The 18728-nt window shown below is 40.1% G+C and overlaps 1 protein-coding gene across 12 annotated transcripts in view; it reads left to right on the top strand.

The window, feature by feature from the left end:
• Positions 1-4703: 4703 nt before the first annotated feature.
• Positions 4704-18728, top strand: part of LOC130368427 (zinc transporter ZIP1-like) — a 108692-nt gene continuing 94667 nt past the window's right edge. For 3 of the 12 annotated variants that reach the window (XM_056572075.1, XM_056572073.1, XM_056572071.1), the window contains exons 1-5: positions 4704-4781; positions 7056-7128; positions 9355-9616; positions 14235-14357; positions 14565-14649. The gene's annotated coding sequence lies outside the window, so the exon portion shown is untranslated. Of the gene's footprint in view, positions 4782-7055; positions 7129-9354; positions 9617-14234; positions 14358-14564; positions 14650-17263; positions 17342-18728 lie in introns of all 12 variants that reach the window. The other 9 variants (XM_056572081.1, XM_056572080.1, XM_056572079.1 and 6 more) reach the window with 5 other exon arrangements.

The raw sequence follows: 18728 nt of genomic DNA, 5'->3' as shown, positions 1-18728 counted from the left end.
GCTTCTGTAGCATGTATCAGGAACATGTTTTCATACCTGTGTCTTTTTACAGGTGACTGATGCCCGATGAGAAGGTGAACGTGACATATACCTTTGTCAGCTTCAAGAAAGGAACCACGAGACAGGTAATTAATATTTATATTAATTACTGATAACAATCAGGCTAGATGTAAAATCTAGACCTGCAGAGATGTCATAGTCTCTACCTTATACATGAAGATATATGTGTTGTTAATAAGTATATTGTCTATAGACAGCTTCTAATATAACACAACCATATCTCAGGTACAGAGATTAGGAACATTTATCATCCTTCTTCTCTAATTTTTTATTTGTAGGAATCCTCTTTTTCAATATTAAATAGAATAGACTGAACTTACTACAGAGTTTACAAGTTTACTTTAGACTGTGGGCCGACTGACCGCAGATTTAAGACTTAACTCTACTAAGTAAAATAAAATCAAATTTTTTTTTGCTTCAAATATATAATTGTAGCCAAAGACTATAGCCATAATAATACATAGCCTGTTACCATAATACTGAAGGGAGTAATACACTGCACTTGAATACTAATGCAGTGTGTTATGTGAGCGATCTGAAGCTCACTGTTAAAAGTCCCCTTTATAAAAAAGATTAAAGGCTAGGTTCAGACTGAGGAATTTCCAGTCAGAATAAGTATTGCCGGAGGATCCACGGGTACATTGCCGTCCCCATAGATGGCTATGTACTCTGCATGGATCCTATCTAAAAAAATAAAGATAAGTTAAAAATAAACAATGAATAAAATAATGAACCCCAACCACTACAAAAATGTATATATAAAAAAAAATAATAAAAAAAATAAAATAATAATAATAATAAAAAGTAACTCAACCCTCCCCTCAAATTAGCCATAATTAAACATTGGTTGTCAACATAATGCTGACAGCCATAATACACTGCACTGTAATACTAGTGTAATGTATTATATGGTGATCAGCAGACTGCTGGTGAAAGCCCTCACCTGGGATTAAAAAAAAAAGAACAAAAAAACAAAACAAGTTAAAAAAAGAATTAAACAGAACACTCTTAAAAACATATAAAAAAAGAGAGAAAAAATGTTTAAAAAAACCCACAATAAAACCCCTGACAATACCGTAACCATGCATTGTCTTTTAGAATAATACCGAGAGGCATAAGAAAGACACTGTCATGCTTCTGCAATCTATGAATATATGAGCTATCGAAAGATGGCTGCTTTAAGTCCCTTAATGGGAATAGATACAAACTAATAAGAAGAAAACAAGGCTAATAAAATATTTAAAAAAAAACTAAAACTCTGCATTAACAAAAACTTCCCTTTAAAAAAGATTTTTTGTATCAAATATAAAATTAAGAAAAAAGAAAAAATATATAAAAATGCCAAAAAAACTTTATAACCCCATAAAAAAAAACTAACGATAGCCATAACCATACACTGTCTATCAGCATAATACTGAGAGGCGTAATACCATGCACTACATTAGTGGTGCAGTGTTTCAAAGAAACGATCAGATCAGGAGTGAAAGGTCGTTCTCGTATGGGAAAACAATAATTAGTAAAGAAAAAATAAGTAAATAAATGAATAAAACTGATTAAGATTAGTTTAAAAAGTATAAAAAATTAAGAAACGGTTGATAAAATAATAAAAAATTATCTGAATAGATAGAAAGTTAAAGGGGTACTCCACTGCTCAGCGTTTGGAACACAGATTTCCGAACGTTGAAGCCGATATCGGTTGCTCGTGATGTCATAGCCCCGCCCCCTCATGACATCACGCCCTGCCCCCTCATGACGTCACATCCTGCCCCCTCAATGCAAGTCTATGTAAGGGGGCTTGACGGCTGTACCCCTTTAAAAAATAAAAAACAAACTGATTGATAAAATGTTTAAAAAAAACAACAACCCTGCCTCCACAAAAACATCCCTTTAAAAATACTTTTTTGTATCAAATATACAATTCAGAATACAGAAAAAAAAATATATTAAAAAAAATCCCCCACATTTTATAAATAAACCCCAAAAATTCTACAAAAGCTACACACATAGCATAAATGTGAGAGGCATAAATCATGTAATAAAATAATACAACCACTCCCCAACTTTAAAAATTAATAGGCATACATTCCTATTATATGATTAAATGTTGAATATAATATAAAAAAAATTTTAATAAAATATTTAGTAAAAAATAAGAAAAATATACATAATATTTTAAATAAAAAAAAATCTAGATCCCAATATGGTCCATCTTTTTTGTTCCTTTATCTTATGCAGTTTCATAATGCCTGAGATAAGTAGTTCTGGCCCTAGAATGTTATATATATTAGCTTCTGTAGCATGTATCAGGAACATGTTATCATACATGTGTCTTTTTACAGGTGACTGATGCCCGATGAGAAGGTGAACGTGACATATACCTTTGTCAGCTTCAAGAAAGGAACCACGATCAGGCTAGATGTAAAATCTAGACCTGCAGAGATGTCAAAGTCTCTACCTTATACATGAAGATATATGTGTTGTTAATAAGTATATTGTCTATAGACAGCTTCTTATATAACACAACGATATCTCAGGTACAGAGATTAGGAACATTTATCATCCTTCTTCTCTATTTTAATATTTGTAGGAATCCTCTTTTTCAATATTATATAGAATAGACTGAACTTACTACAGAGTTTACAAGTTTACTTTAGACTGTGGGCTGACTGACCGCAGATTTAAGACTTAACTCTACTAAGTAAAATAAAATATTTTTTATTTTTTGCTTCAAATATATAATTGTAGCCAAAGACTATAGCCATAATAATACATAGCCTGTTACCATAATACTGAAGGGCGTAATACACTGCACTTGAATACTCATGCAGTGTGTTATGTGAGCGATCTGAAGCTCGCTGTTAAAAGTCCCCTTTATAAAAAAAATTAAAGGCTAGGTTCACTGTGAGGAATTTCAAGTCAGAATAAGTATTGCCGGAGGTTCCACAGGTACATTGCCGTCCCCATAGATGGCTATGTACTCTGCATGGATCCTATCTAAAAAACATAAAGAAAGTTAAAAATAAACAATGAATAAAATAATGAACCACAACCACTACAAAAATGTATATATATAAAAAAAGATTTTTTTAAAAATTTAACCCAAAAATAATAAAAAGTAACTCAACCCTCCCCTCAAATTAGCCATAATTAAACATTGGCTGTCAACATAATGCTGACAGCCATAATACACCGCACTGTAATACTAGTGCAATGTATTATATGGTGATCAGCAGACTGCTGGTGAAAGCCCTCACATGGGATAAAAAAAAGAACAAAAAAACAAAACAAGTTAAAAAAACGAATTAAACAGAAACCTCTTCAAAACATATAAAAAAAAGAGAGAAAAATGTTTAAAAAAAAACCACAATAAAACCCCTGACAATACCGGAACCATACGTTGTCTTTCAGAATAATACCGAGAGGCATAAGAAAGACACTGTCATACTTTTGCAGTCTATGAATATATGAGCTATCGAAAGATGGCTGCTTTAAGTCCCTTAATGGGAATAGATACAAACTAATAAGAAGAAAACAAGGCTAATAAAATATTAAAAAAAAAACTAAAACTCTGCATTAACAAAAACTTCCCTTTAAAAAATATTTTTGTATCAAATATAAAATTAAGAAAAAAGAAAAAAATATATAAAAATGCCAAAAAAACTTTATAACCCCATAAAAAAAAACAACGATAGCCATAACCATACACTGTCTGTCAGCATAATACTGAGAGGCATAATACACTGCACTACATTAGTGGTGCAGTGTTTCAAAGAAACGATCAGATCAGGAGTGAAAGTTCGTTCTCGTATGGGAAAACAATAATTAGTAAAGAAAAAATAAGTAAATAAATGAATAAAACTGATTAAGATTAGTTTAAAAAGTATAAAAAACTTAAGAAACGGTTGATAAAATAATAAAAAATTATCGGAATAGTTAGAAAGTTAAAGGGGTACTCCACTGCTCAGCGTTTGGAACACAGATTTCCGAACGCTGGAGCCGATATCGGTTGCTCGTGATGTCATAGCCCCGCCCCCTTATGACATCACGCCCTGCCCCCTCATGACGTCACATCCTGCCCCCTCAATGCAAGTCTATGTGAGGGGGCTTGACGGCTGTACCCCTTTAAACACAAACTGGTTGATAAAATGTTTTAAAAAAAACAACAACCCTGCCCCCACAAAAACATCCCTTTAAAAATACTTTTTTGTATCAAATATACAATTCAGAATACAGAAAAGAATATATATAAAAAATAATCCCCCAAATTTTATAAATAAACCCCAAAAATTCTACAAAAGCTACACACATAGCATAAATGTGAGAGGCATAAATCATGCAATAAAATAATACAACCACCCCCCCCCCCCACTTTCAAAATTAATAGGCATACATTCCTATTATATCATTAACTGTTGTATATAATATAACATTTTTTAAAAAATATATTTAGTAAAGAAATAAGAAAAATACACATAATATTTTAAATTAAAAAAAAATCTAGATCCCAATATGGTCCATCTTTTTTGTTCCTTTTTCTTATGCAGTTTCATAATGCCAGAGATAAGTAGTTCTGGCCCTAGAATGTTATATATATTAGCTTCTGTAGCATGTATCAGGAACATGTTATCATACCTGTGTCTTTTTACAGGTGACTGATGCCCGATGAGAAGGTGATAGTGAAATATACCTTTGTCAGCTTCAAGAAAGGAACCACGAGACAGGTAATTAATATTTATATTAATTACTGATAACAATCAGGCTAGATGTAAAATCTAGACCTGCAGAGATGTCATAGTCTCTACCTTATACATGAAGATATATGTGTTGTTAATAAGTATATCGTCTATAGACAGCTTCTTATATAACACAACCATATCTCAGGAACAGAGATTAGGAACATTTATGATCCTTCTCTAATTTTTTATTTGTAGGAATCCTCTTTTTCAATATTAAATAGAATAGACTGAACTTGCTACAGAGTTTACAAGTTTACTTTAGACTGTGGGCTGACTGACCGCAGATTTAAGACTTAACTCTACTAAGTAAAATAAAATCAATATTTTTTTGCTTCAAATATATAATTGTAGCCAAAGACTATAGCCATAATAATACATAGCCTGTTACCATAATACTGAAGGGAGTAATACACTGCACTTGAATACTAATGCAATGTGTTATGTCAGCGATCTGAAGCTCGCTGTTTAAAGTCCCCTTTATAAAAAAAATTAAAGGCTAGGTTCACAGTGAGGAATTTCCAGTCAGAATAAGTATTGCCGGAGGTTCCACAGGTACATTGCCGTCCCCATAGATGGCTATGTACTCTGCATGGATCCTATCTAAAAAACATAAAGAAAGTTAAAATTAAACAATGAATAAAATAATGAACCACAACCACTACAAACATGTATATATATAAAAAAGAATTTTTAAAAAATTAACCCAAAAATAATAAAAAGTAACTCAACCCTCCCCTCAAATTAGCTATAATTAAACATTGGCTGTCAACATAATGCTGGCAGCCATAATACACTGCACTGTAATACTAGTGCAATGTATTATATGGTGATCAGCAGACTGCTGGTGAAAGCCCTCACATGGGATAAAAAAAAGAACAAAAAAACAAAACAAGTTAAAAAAAAGAATTAAACAGAACACTCTTAAAAAACATATAAAAAAAGAGATAAAAAATGTTTTAAAAAAAACACAATAAAACCCCTGACAATACCGTAACCATACATTGTCTTTTAGAATGATACTGAGAGGCATAAGAAAGACACTGTCATACTTCTGCAGTCTATGAAGATATGAGCTATCGAAAGATGGCTGCTTTAAGTCCCTTAATGGGAATAGATACAAACTAATAAGAAGAAAACAAGGCTAATCAAATATTTAAAAAAAAAACTAAAACTCTGCAGTAACAAAAACTTCCCTTTAAAAATTTTTTTTTATCAAATATAAAATTAAGAAAAAAGAAAAAAATATATAAAAATGCCAAAAAACTTTATAACCCCATAAAAAAAAACAACGATAGCCATAACCATACACTGTCTGTCAGCATAATACTGAGAGGCATAATACACTGCACTACATTAGGTGGTGCAGTGTTTCAAAGAAACGATCAGATCAGGAGTGAAAGGTTGTTCTCGTATGGGAAAACAATAATTAATAAAGAAAAAAGAAGTAAATAAATGAATAAAACTGATTAAGATTAGTTTAAAAAGTATAAAAAATTAAGAAACGGTTGATAAAATAATAAAAAATTATCGGAATAGTTAGAAAGTTAAAGGGGTACTCCACTGCTCAGCGTTTGGAACACAGATTTCCGAACGCTGGAGCCGATATCGGTTGTTCGTGATGTCATAGCCCCGCCCCCTCATGACATCACGCCCTGCCCCCCCATCACGTCACATCCTGCCCCCTCAATGCAAGTCTATGGGAGGGGGCTTGACGGCTGTACCCCTTTAAAAAATAAAAAACAAACTGGCTGATAAAATATTTTAAAAAAAACAACAACCCTGCCCCCACAAAAACATTATTTTAAAAATACTTTTTTGTATCAAATATACAATTCAGAATACAGAAAAGAAAATATATTAAAAAAATCCCCCAAATTTTATAAATAAACCCCAAAAATTCTACAAAAGCTACACACATAGCATAAATGTGAGAGGCATAAATCATGCAATAAAATAATAGAAACGCCCCCCCCCCCCCCACACACTTTCAAAATTAATAGGCATACATTCCTATTATATGATTAACTGTTGTATATTATATAACATTTTTAATAAAATATTTAAAAAAATTGAAAAATATACATTATATTTTAAATTTAAAAAAAAATCTAGATGCCAATATGGTCCATCTTTTTTGTTCCTTTTTCTTATGCAGTTTCATAATGCCTGAGATAAGTAGTTTTGGCCCTAGAATGTTATATATAATAGCTTCTGTAGCATGTATCAGTAACATGTTATCATACCTGTGTCTTTTTACAGGTGACTGATGCCCGATTAGAAGGTGAACGTGACATATACCTTTGTCAGCTTCAAGAAAGAAACCACGAGACAGGTAATTAATATTTATATTAATTACTGATAACAATCAGGCTAGATGTAAAATCTAGACCTGCAGAAATGTCATAGTCTCTACCTTATACATGAAGATATATGTGTCGTTGTTATGATTCGGCTAGCTGGATGTGGATCCTCTGTGTCAGCGAGGGATTGGCGTGGACCGTGTCGGTGGACCGGTTCTAGGGTTGCTACTGGTTTTCACCAGAGCCCGCCGCAAAGCGGGATGGTCTTGCTGCGGCGGTAGCAACCAAGTCGTATCCACCGGCAACGGCTCAACCTCGCTGACTGCTGAGAAGGCGTGGGACAGAAGGACTAGGCAGAAGCAAGGTTAGACGTAGCAGAAGGTCGGGGCAGGCGGCAAGGTTCGTAGTCAATAGTAATAGAAGGAGGTCAGGAACACAGTAATGGTAAACACAGTAGTAGTAGCTTTCTCAAGGCACAAGGCAACAAGATCCGGCATGGAAGTGCATGGGAAGTGAGGTAATATGGACAGGGAGCAGGTGGAAGCTAATTAGGCTGATTGGGCCAGGCACCAATCACTGGTGTACTGGCCCTTTAAATCTTAGAGAGCTGGCGTGCGTGCGCCCTAAGGAGCGCGCGCCAGGACGTGACAGCCGGGGACCGGGAAAGGTGAGTGACTTGGGACGCGATTCGCGAGCGGGCGCGTCCCGCTATGCGAATCGCATCCCCGCCGGCAATGTCAGTGCAGCGCTCCCGGTCAGCGGATCTGACCGGGGCGCTGCAGAGAGAGGAACGCCGCGAGCGCTCCGGGGAGGAGCAGGAACCCGGAGCGCTCGGCGTAACAGTCGTTAATAAGTATATCGTCTATAGACAGCTTTTTATATAACACAACCATATCTCAGGTACAGAAGATTAGGAACATTTATGATCCTTCTTCTCTAATTTTTTTATTTGTAGGAATCCTCTTTTTCAATATTAAATAGAATAGACTGAACTTACTACAGAGTTTACAAGTTTACTTTAGACTGTGGGCTGACTGACCGCAGATTTAAGACTTAACTCTACTAAGTAAAATAAAATCAATATTTTTTTTGCTTCAAATATATAATTGTAGCCAAAGACTATAGCCATAATAATACATAGCCTGTTACCATAATACTGAAGGGCGTAATACACTGCACTTGAATACTAATGCAGTGTGTTATGTGAGCAATCTGAAGCTCGCTCTTAAAAGTCCCCATTATAAAAAAAATTAAAGGCTAGGTTCACACTGAGGAATTTCCAGTCAGAATAAGTATTGCTGGAGGTTCCACAGGTACATTGCCGTCCCCATAGATGGCTATGTACTCTGCATGGATCCTATCTAAAAAATAAAAAATAAAGTTAAAAATAAACAATGAATAAAATAATGAACCCCAACCACTACAAAAATGTATATATATAAAAAAAGAATTTTCTTAAAAATAACCCAAAAATAATAAAAAGTAACTCAACCCTCCCCTCACATTAGCCATAATTAAACATTGGCTGCCAACATAATGCTGAGAGCCATAATACACTGCACTGTAATACTAGTGCAATGTATTATATGGTGATCAGCAGATCGCTGGTGAAAGCCCTTACATGGGATAAAAAACAAGAACAAAAAAAACAAAACAAGTTAAAAAAATTAATTAAACAGAACACTCTTAAAAAACATTAAAAAAAGAGATTTTTTTTAAAAAACCACAATAAAACCCCTGACAATACCGTAACCATACATTTTCTTTTAGAATAATACCGAGAGGCATAAGAAAAACACTGTCATACTGCAGCAGTCTATTAATATATGAGCTATCGAAAGATGCCTGCTTTAAGTCCCTTAATGGGAATAGTTAAAAACTATTAAGAAGAAAAACAAGGCTAATAAAATATTTTTAAAAAACTAAAACTCCGCATTAACAAAAACTTCCCTTAAAAAATTTTTTTTGTATCAAATATAAAATTAAGAAAACAGAAAAAAATATATAAAAATGGCCCAAAAAATTCATAACCCCATAAAAAAACCTAATGATAGCCATAACCATACACTGTCAGCATAGTGCTGAGAGGCATAATACACTGCACTACAATAGTGATGCAGTGTTTCATAGAAACGATCAGATCAGGGGTGAAAGGTCGTTCTTGTCTGGGAAAATAATAGAAAGTCAGAAATGCTATGAAAAAAATGTATTTATAAAAAATAAGTAAATAAATAAAACTGATTAGTGTCACGTATCAGGATGTAGGCTGTCACAAAGCTTGGAAGTGGATCCTCCACCTGTGTGGCTGATGACTCGGACCGTATCGGGGAGAGGAGTCTAAGGTGCCGCTGATCTTCACCAGAGCCCGCAGCAAGGCAGGATGGACTTGCTGTGGCTGCCAACACGCAGGTCGCTACCCCCGACACGGCTCGACCACACAGGTAACTGGGCAAGGCGAGGTACCGAAGGAGGAGGCTGTAGCATAGTCAACGTAGCAGAAGGTCAAGGCAGGCGGCAAAGGTTCGTAGTCAAAGACATAGCGGGAAGGTCTGGATACACGGGTATGGCAAAACAGGCAATAGGGAACACTTTCCCTCAGACAATAGGCACTGAAGATCCGGCAGGGAACTGTGGGAGGTGCATAGTCTTATAGGATAGTGTCAGGTGTACACAATAATTACTGGCGTACTGGCCCTTTAAAGTTTTTAGCTCCATCACGCACGCGCCCTAAGAGACAGGGCTGCGCATGCCGGAGCTGAGACAGAGCGGAGGCAGCAGGAGGTGAGTAGCGGCCTGGGATTCACATGCTGGCGAATACCGCAATGCAAATCCCAGCCCTGCCGGCAGCCGTAGACAAGGGGACCACGCGCTTGAGGCGGGTGCAAGCGTCCGGAATGCGGGACATAACAGTACTCCCCCCCTTTGGTCCCCCCTCTTTTTTGAGGACAAGAATTTGTGGATAAGGTCACTGTCCATAATGTTGTCCTGTGGCTCCCAAGATCTTTCCTCTGGGCCAAATCCTTCCCAATCAATGTTTTCCTCTGACCAACTTGGAATCTAAAATTTCTTTGACAATATAAACATCGGAGGTACCAGAGATGGGAGTAGTAGTGATGACGTTTTTAGAGAAGCGGTTATGGGTAACAGGTTTTAAGAGGGATACATGAAAATAATTGAAGATCCGGAGAGAAGAAGGCAGATGGAGAGAATAAGCTACAGGAGATAGTCTTCAAAGACCTGGTTTATCCTTTCGACCTGTCCATTGGATTGAGGGTGGTATCCCGAAGAAAAATCTAATTTAACTTGAAGGCGTGTACAGAGTGCCCTCCAAAACTTAGAGACAAATTGGACTCCTCGGTCAGAGACAATATGGGAGGGCAATCCATGCAGGCGGAAGATAAGGAACAAGTTGGCAAGCTGTGGTGCAGAGGGTAACCCCGGTAATGGCACGAAATTAGCCATTTTAGAGAATCTATCCACAACAACCCAAATGACCGTATTTCCACCTGAAGATCTGCAATAAAGTCCTTAGCAATATCGGTCCAGGGTCCCTCTGATAGAATATAGGATGTAGAATATATGTAGAATATAGGATGTAGTAGACCGGCAGGCTTGGAACCCCCCGTTATCCCGGGCACAAACTGAACAAGACCGGACAAAATCAATAACATACTGTTTAAGAGTGGACCACCAATACTGTCGGGCTGTATGGACTTACGGACTCCAGCATGACCGGCCAATAGAGAGCAATTACCCCATTTCAGAACTCGGAGTCTTAAATGGGGAGGTACAAAAGTCTTCCCTGGTGGCAAGTGCTGAAGACATGCTGAGATGAGACGATCAGGGGAAATAATATGTTGAGAATGGGATTCCAGGCCTTAAACATCGGAGGATCTGGACAGAGTGTCAGCACGAAGATTCTTTTTAACAGGACGGAAGTGGATTAAGAAGTTAAATCTATAGAAAAAAAGAGACCAACGAGCCTGCTGGGGGTTGAGACAGTGGGAAGACTGGAGATAGAGCAAGTTCTTGTGGTTGGAGTAGGTAGTAAGTGGGTGTACAGAGCCTTCCAAGAGGTGACGCCATTCTTCTAATGCCAACTTGATGGCCAAGAGCTCATGATCTCCGATGGGGAGAAGGTTTTTGAGAAAAATCTGCAGGTTAAAGTTCTTCCCTTAGAAGACTTTTGCATCAACACAGCACCTGCTCCAACCGACAAAGCATCCACTTCCAAGATGAATGGCTTGCTAGGATCGGGTCTAGGTAGGAAAGGAGCCAAAGCGAAGGCAGACTTTAGCTTTTTGAAAGCTTCCCCAGCCTCAGGAGTCCAAACTCTTGGATTAGCTGTCTTCTTGGTAAGCAAGATGATGGGGGCTACCAGAGAGGAGTAGTGAGGAATATATTGCCAATAGTAATTGGCAAAGCCGAGGAAAGCGCTGAATTGCTTTCAAGCCCGAAGGTTGAGGCCAGTCCAGTACTGCGGACAGGATCCATTTGTAGGCCTTGACTGGTAATAATATACCCCAGAAATGGAAGGCTGGTCTTTTCAAAAGTACATTTCTCAAGTTTAAGGTAAAGATGATTTTCACGGAGACGCTGTAACACTTGGTGGAAATGAGAGCGATGAGACTGGATGGTGGGCGACTAGATGAGAATGTCATCCAAATAAACAACAACTCAGGAGTATAGGAGGTCACGTAAAATGTCATTGACAAACTCCTGAAAGACTGCTGGAGCATTGCAGAGTCCGAATGGCATCACTAGATTCTCGAAGTGACCATCACGAGTATTAAATGTGGTCTTCCATTCATCCCCTTCTCGCATACGTATTAAATTATAGGCCCCACGAAGATGCAATTTAGAGAAGATTTTAGCACCTCGCAGATGATCAAACAACTCCGAAATTAAAGAAAGTGGGTAGCGGTTCTTTACAGTAATCTTATTCTGACTTCGGTAGTCAATGCAAGGTCGCAAAGACCCGTCTATTTTTTCCATGAAGCAAAAACGGCTCCGGCAGGGGAAGAGGACTTCCTGATAAATCCCTTCTGAAGGTTCTCCTGGACAGTGGCGTTATGACCCGGGTGCGGGGGGTGCAGCCCGCACCGGGTGACACCAACCTAATGGGGTGACACCAAGACGCTCCGCAGCACCCACCCCCCCCCATCTACACCGACACCCCCCATCTGTGCCTGACCAGCCTCCTGTCCGTCAGCACCCCCCCACCCCCCGCCTTCACCTGCGCTGTGCGGTGCGCCCGTCCGTCAGCACCCCTCCCGGCCTTCACCTGTGCTGTGTGCGGTGCGCCCGTCCGTCAGCACCCCCCCTTCTCCTGCACTGTGTGCCCGTCCGTCAGCACCCCCCCGGCCTTCATCACCGCTGTGCGCCCGTCCGTCCGTCAGCACCCCCCCCGGCCTTCACCTGCACTGTGCTCCCGACCGTCATCACCCCCCTCGCCTTCACCAGCACTGTGCCCGGCCTCCACTCCCACGTTTTCGGTTGCGCCGGCCTGACGTCCCACCACATGGCCGCGCAGGAGGACGTCAGTGACGTCACTCGCAGGGCGCCCGGAGAGAAGGATCGCTGCGCTGGATGTGTGTTTGTCTCTCTGTCTGTCTCTATCTCTGTCTGTGTGTCTCTGTCTGTGTGTGACTTTCTGTGTGTGACTCTGTGTGTGTGTGTTTGTGTGTGTGTGTGACTGTGTGACTCTGTGTGTGTGTGTGTGTGTGTGTGACTCTGGGTGTGTGACTTTGTGTGTGTGTTTGTGTGACTCTCTGTGTGTGTGACTGTGTGACTCTGTGTGTGTTTGTGTGTGTGACTCTGTGTGCGTGACTGTGTGACTCTGTGTGTGTGACTCCGTGTGTGTGTGTGACTCTGTGTGTGTTTGTTTGACTCTCTGTGTGTGTGACTGTGTGACTCTGTGTGTGTGTGTGTTTGTGCGACTCTGTGTGTGTGTGTGTGTGTGTGTGTGTGAGTGTGACTGTGTGACTCTGTGTGTGTGTCTGTCTGTGAGTGAGTGTGTGTCTCTCTGACTGTGTGTGTGTTTGTGTCTCTCTGTGTTGTATGTGTCTTTTTTTTTGTGGTGGGGGGGGGGGGTTTAAACCAGTGATCTAATGTGGGGAGACTTTGACCCATTGTGGGGAACCTGCAAGGGAACCTGCGGCCTAATGTGGGGAAACTACTACCAAATGTGTGGAGTCTATGCTACCTAATGTGGGGATCTATGCTACCCAATGTGGGGAAACTGCGCAACCAAATGTGGGGAGTCTATGCTACCTAACGTGGGGAATCTGTGCTACCGAATGTGGGGAATCTATGCTACCTAATGTGGGAAACTGCTACCTAATGTGGGGATTCTGTGCTACCTAATGTGGGGAAATTGCCACCTAATGTGGGGAATCTGTGGTACCTAATGTGGGGAAATTGCTACCTAATGTGGGGTAACTGGTATCTACCTAATGTGGGGGAACTGGTACCAAATGTGGGGAATCTATGCTGCCTAATGTGGGGAAATATGCTACCTAATGTGGGGAAACTGCTACCTACCTAATGTGGGGGAACTGCTGCCTAATGCTCCCCCCCTGGCAGTAGCACCCTCATCATCCACCAGCAACCCCCCCCCCCCCAGCAGTAGCACCTCCATCAGCAGATCCTGATGGTGGATGATGGCGGTGCTCCTGCCAGGAGGATGATCCTGTCGATGGATGATGGGGGTGATACAGCCAGTGGGGATGGCCAGTAGCACCCTCATCATCCTCCAGCAACACCCCCCCAGTAGTAGCACCCCCATCTTCCACTAGCAACACCACCAATACCCCCCTCCCGTGGTAATAGCATCAGCTAACAGATGTTGAGGGGTGTTACTGCGGTTGTGGTATTATATTCAGAGGATGCACTGTATGGCAACATTATATTCAGAGGGCGCAGTTTGTGGTAGTATTATATTGAGAGGGCGCGGTGGGTGGTAGTATTATATTCAGAGGGTACAGTGTGTGGCGGTATTATATTCAAGGGTACAGTATGTGGCAGATTTATATTCAGAGTGTACAGTATGTGTTGGTAGTATATTGAGAATGTACAGTGTGTGGTAGTATTATATTCAGTGGGTATGGTGTATGGAAGGTTTATAATCAGAGTATAGTGTATAGTAGGCAAACAAGGTGAAAGCCAGCTCACCCCGCCCCAGACAGTAGAGCACGGATCCAGGCGCTGGACGGCACCAGCCAATGAGAAAATGAAAGAGAACGGATCCAGCTCAATGCAGGTAAAATCGGGTTTAATCCATAGGACAAGGAAGGAACAAGTAACGCGTTTCAAGCGCTGCAAGCGCTCTTAGTCTTAGCTTGCAGCGCTTGAAACGCGTTACTTGTTCCTTCCTTGTCCTATGGATTAAACTCTATAGTGTATAGTAGTATTATATTTAGAGGATACAGTGTCTGTATGGTTTATAATAATACTTGCTTTCATATAGAGGATGAGAATGCGCTGACATTGTGAGGAGACGTCTGGGCGTCACATTCTGCTGAGAGAAGTTTTAGCTGGAACAAGTCCTGGCGGTATGTACCCTCTGATTAGATAAGGAAAGTTTATAGAGAAGACGTCACCTGTAGTCACTGATATCATTGTACATTCTCCTCTCTATGTCCTATCAGAGCTGTAGTCGCTTGTCAGTTCTACAGTTATGGTGAGTGAAACTACAACTCCCAGCATAACCTCACCACTGCTCAAAGGGGTACTCTACTGGAAAAAAAAATTTTAATCAACTGGTGCTACAAAGTTAAACAGATTTGTAAATGACTGTATTTATACGAAGAGTAAAGAAGTCGCACTCACCATCCGGTAGCAGTATATAAATTCTTCTCCTTTATTTACACCGGCAAAGTGGAACATAAAATACGGTCACTACACGTGGGGAGCGAGAGCAGCCACTCTCAAGAGGCATTGGCACACCACCAGAGGCGACTAGTTTCGTGTCACGGCTTGACGCTTCTTTCGGCCAATAAGGTGTACGCCTACCTACTCAGGTGGGTAAGTATTTATATAGTCTTAAAACAGGTAGGGGGCGTGGTGACCGTAAACACATACATATAGTGCATGCATTTTTATAATGGTTTGTGGTTTTTTTATTGTATGCACTATATGTATGTGTTTTCGGTCACCACGCCCCCTACCTGTTTTAAGACTGTATAAATACTTACCCACCTGAGTAGGTAGGCGTACACCTTATTGGCCGGAAGAAGCTTCAAGCCGTGACGCGAAACTAGTCGCCTCTGGTGGTGTGCCCCTGTGTCTTAAGAGCGGCTGCTCTCACTCCCCACGTGTAGTGACCGTATTTTATGTTCCACTTTGCCGGTGTGAATAAAGGACAAGAATTTATATACTGCTATCGGATGGTGAGTGCGACTTCTTTACTCTTCGTATAAATACAGTGATATAAGTTATCTTGGATATAGTCAGCACCTCCACATAGCAATACATGTCAGCATCGAAGGTCACAGCAGCACTTGTTACACCGTGCATCCTCTGGGCTATTTGGCAACGGTAGTGCCTGGTGCTACACCTGCTCTTGCAAATCTTTGATTTATCTGCACCTGTTTTTCTTGCTGCACCATGAGCACAACTAATCCAGCAGAAGCCAATGCCGCTATGGATACCGCACAAAGTACGGTTGAAGAGCCAGACTGCAATATACATGCGGGTCGAGCTGACGCGGGGGCATACTTTACTATTTGCGATTCACTGGACGACATCACCATCTTGAGCACTAAAAACCTGGAATCCCTAGGGGAGAAAGAAATGCGTATTTATTGGACTGTGCAATCCCTGGAAGCCTACATTAATAGCAACAGAGTGCCACGAGGGTTACGGGCATATAAACCCCCATCCCAATTTCAGAGCGATATAAACTTTGTAAAAGCCTGAGAAGGAACCTGTCTACAACACTTTCTGAACCTACAGTCACTGATATATCAAAAAAATAAAATGGAATATGAACGAGTTACACAGGAACTCTGTAAGGCAAAAAACGCACTAAAAACTAGTCTGTCGGATGAAAAATATAATGTCTCCTTGAAAAACCTGGAGAAAAAGCTTACTATATTGCAAGCCGACATAAAAGAACAAAAAAGGGACAAGTATATCAGAGACAAGCATGACTTTGAAAATGGTTTCATTTTTACATGGAAGAACTCTGGCTTTGCTACAGAAAACAAAAGCAGAAGTAAAAACAAGAAATATAAATCTGGTCCCGAACAAGGTCTAAATAAAAAACCTGGAAAAACCAAAGTTGTGTCAGACTTTCTAACTACGGAGTCAGACTCCAGCCCCTCAGAAAAAGATGATACAACACGCTCCCGTCTCCCCGAGCAACCCAGTACCTCTACCACTGGCCCTTTAGGAGGCGCACTAGGAGAGGAAGAGGGAAAAAGAACAAAGTTAACACAAGGGAAGCAGTGGAAAAGAAAGGAAGTTGCATGGAAGCAGTAAAAAATGTGGACAATGTTGTGAACTTAACAGACGTTGTCCTTGACAAAGACTCTATCTCTGTATTGTCAAAGGGGCTTAACTTTGGGATACACAACACTTATACAAGGCACTTAGAAAGATTTGCTTAAATAAATATTTTTCACGCATGCAAAAAATCAGTGGTAGTAAAAAAACTGAAATTTCACCTGTATTAGAAGGAGAAACACCTTGCATAGTGTCACGTCTAGGTTTCATAGTATCGCAAGATTTCTCTACACAGGATCAGCTTAACACTGAAATACTCTGTGATCTCACAGAGGATAAAGTTCCTGATCCCCCAATAGATGAGGGGATTCTAGAACACTCATACTTCCAAGGAGGGAATAAATCCACATTCTTTCCTCCCATTGCCCCTGAAAATAATGTAAATCTATTCTGTAGGGCTGTCAAAAAAGACATACAGGCACTTGTCTACCCTGAACCAACAAAAAACCTTTCTATTAAAGAAAAAAGAGCCTTGGAGTGGTTGGGCAGGAGAAAAGATCTGATTATTACCCGAGTCGATAAGGGGGGCGTGGTGGTGGTCTGGGGGACACAGGCACACAACAGAGAAGTTGAACGACAACTAGGAGATACCACAGTCTATGTGCCCTTAAGAGAGAACCCCACTAGAAAAACCGCTGACCACCTCCGCTCCCTCCTTAGACGCCAAGTGGAAAGAAAAACAATTTCTGCAAAAACCGCGGACAAACTCCTGCCAACCAACCCAAGACCCGCCAAATGGTATGTATTGCCAAAAGTGCACAAGTCTTTGCACAACCCCACAGGCAGACCAATAGACGCCAGTACTGAATCCATCACCCAACCTTTATCTGCTTACCTCGAATGGTTAATTGCCCCCTCTACTCAAACACATTCCCACACTACTAAAAGATACTGGTGAATTGCTGGGAGCTTTTAAACAGTTCACCTTTCAACAATCCCACAGGTTAGTTTCCCTCGATATTGAAAGCCTCTATACCCGTATCCCGCACAATGCGGGTATAGAGGCTATGGATGCCTTCCTTAGAGAGGCAGGTAAATCGGAGGGTTTTAGAAACTTTATTTCCGATTCCTTAAGGTTTCTGTTGGAAAACAACGATTTTCTATATGAGGACCAGTGGTACAGGCAAGCCCTTGGCACTGCCATGGGCTCGCCTGTATCATGTACATACGCAAATGTATTTCTTACCATGCTAGAGAATAAAGTGGTTTTCTCCCATAGCAACCCATATTTGAGGAACATAGCATACTTTCTTAAGTACGTCGATGACGTCCTATTGGTATGGGACGGCTCTGAAAAAGACTTTCTGGGTTTCGTCCAATACCTGAATGAAAAAAACGCTAATAATATGTTCTTCACTTATGCTTTCGGGGGTGACACCATAAACTTCCTAGATGTTACCCTCACTATAATGGAAGGAGACCTCATAACTACAGAGTATAGAAAATAAATTTCTAAGAATACATTACTCCACTACAATAGTTCTCTAGTTCTCATCCCAGTCATGTCAGAGATAACATTCCCTATAGCCAATTTCTCAGAATCAAAAGGGTCAATAGCAATCAGGACACATACGTAAAACAGGCAGAAGAGTTAAAAGAAAGGCTCGCTATGAGGGGTTACCCAATAGATACCACAGAAAAGGCATACAAAAAGGCAGAAACTAAAAACAGGGACGAATTGCTAACTCCTAAAAACCAAGGGAGGAAAAAACATCAGAAGAATAAAAAAAAGCATTGTCTTTTCCTTTGCCAACTCCCCAATTAATCATCTGATCAGGAAAAGCATATTCGATAACTGGCTCTATTTTGAAAATGATGAAGAATTGGAAGAGGAAGCAAAGGAAAAACCTGTCATCACATTCAGAAAATCTACCACAATAGGAGACATAATCAAAAAGCATAATAAAAAGTGCCAAGGTGAGGGTGACCGCTGGCTGACAAAAATGACACCAAAAGGAAATTTCCCTTGCAGGAATTGCAAATTTTGCAAATTCAACCTGTCCAAAAGAAAGTTTTCTATAGGGGGTGTCAATATTTTTGTCAACCAGCTCATCACCTGTCAACCCACTCACATAGTGTATTGCCTAATATGTCCATGTAAGAAATTTTACATAGGAAAAACTAA

The sequence above is a fragment of the Hyla sarda genome, chromosome 4 (genome assembly GCF_029499605.1).
Source record: "Hyla sarda isolate aHylSar1 chromosome 4, aHylSar1.hap1, whole genome shotgun sequence".
Classification (NCBI taxonomy): Eukaryota; Metazoa; Chordata; class Amphibia; order Anura; family Hylidae; genus Hyla; species Hyla sarda.
Note: the sequence above shows the minus strand (reverse complement) of the source record. Positions and strands in the feature narration are given on the sequence as shown.